Source organism: Gobio gobio (assembly GCF_949357685.1).
Source record: "Gobio gobio genome assembly, chromosome: 10".
NCBI lineage: Eukaryota > Metazoa > Chordata > Actinopteri > Cypriniformes > Gobionidae > Gobio > Gobio gobio.
The window spans coordinates 16,533,219-16,534,752 of NC_137116.1; positions in this window are offsets into that span (position 1 = coordinate 16,533,219).

A 1,534-nucleotide genomic window follows, 5' to 3' on the forward strand; every position below is an offset into this window, starting at 1 on the left:
TTAAGCTAGGCTAGCTGGAGCCGTTTACCTCCACTCTTTGTGTTAAGCTAGGCTAGCTGGAGCCGTTTACCTCCACTCTTTGTGTTAAGCTAGGCTAGCTGGAGCCGTTTACCTCCACTCTTTGTGCTAAGCTAGGCTAATACGAAACATGACGCCGCCCACTAGGGGAGGAGCCATCTAGAAGAATTTAAAGTACTGTTTCCATGGTAACGCAACGTTCAATTTCAAAATGGTTTTCACAGGATGAATTTTGAGTTTGTAAGCTTTTGAATGAGACCTAATTTATGATAATTACTAAAATGTATGATACGAAAAAAAGGCGATCAAAAAAAGAGCGGCCAGCGGGGCGGTGACAGTTAAGGGGTTAATAGCTTGGCATGAGCACATGACTAGAAAAATTTGCATTTTAGATGAGCTTTTATTAACCCTCAAACACATTCCTCAAACAATTATCTATAAACAATATAGGAAGAAAAAAAAGAATAAATTATAAAAGAATGCCTGTTTTCCCATTCATTTTTCGTAAAAACGGTATAGGGTCGCTAACGACCTGAGGTGTGTAAGAGTGCAAGTATATTTTTCTGCACAACAGGAATACAATATATCAATATATAATCCATATCCTGATATGGCAGGAACTATACTCTCATTCCTGTGTAATAATCAAGAGCTGTGAGCCGCCCCATGAGTGCAGTGGCGTAATGATATTACACAGCACCTGAAAATAGTCTAACTTCAGTCAACATAACCAACGGGATGACCGGGACTATTTTCAGCCGCGGTGTAATATTGCGCCGACTCAAAGTTCCTTGATTATTACGCAGGAATGAGAGTATAGTTATTTTGTCACTTATTGAGCAGTCGGTTAGCTGGAGCTATTTACCTCCAGTCTTTGTTCTAAGCTAGGCTAGCTGGAGCTATTTACCTCCAGTCTTTGTTCTAAGCTAGGCTAGCTGGAGCCGTTTACCTCCACTCTTTGTGCTAAGCTAGGCTAGCTGGAGCCGTTTACCTCCACTCTTTGTTCTGTCTTTCTAAGCTAGGCTAGCTTGAGCTGTTTACCTCCAGTCTTTGTGGTAAGCTAGGCTAGCTGGAGCCGTATACCTCCACTCTTTGTGCTAAGCTAGGCTAGCTGGAGCCGTATACCTCCACTCTTTGTGCTAAGCTAGGCTAGCGGTGTGTGTGTCAGACACGGAGATGAGAGTGGTGTGTGTGGACTGATCTAACTCTGAGGATACGGGGAACAAGATAAAGTCCCCAAAAGTCGGCGTGTTCCTTTAAGGGTTAATTTCCATGACTTTTCAGGGCGGGAAATCACACTTTGAAAAATGAGTCTTAAATAAACACCATTGGGGATCACGTTTCTTCAAAGTCACAAAAATGCATTAAAATAAGGCCTTAAATATGATAAAAACTGACTTTTTTTGTGAGATCCAAGAGTTTAAAAAGCTGATTGCCACTTTTTATCTCAATTCAAATTGTATTGTAAATTGAATTGTGAAGTGTGAGATAAAAGAGTGAAAAACACAATAAAAAT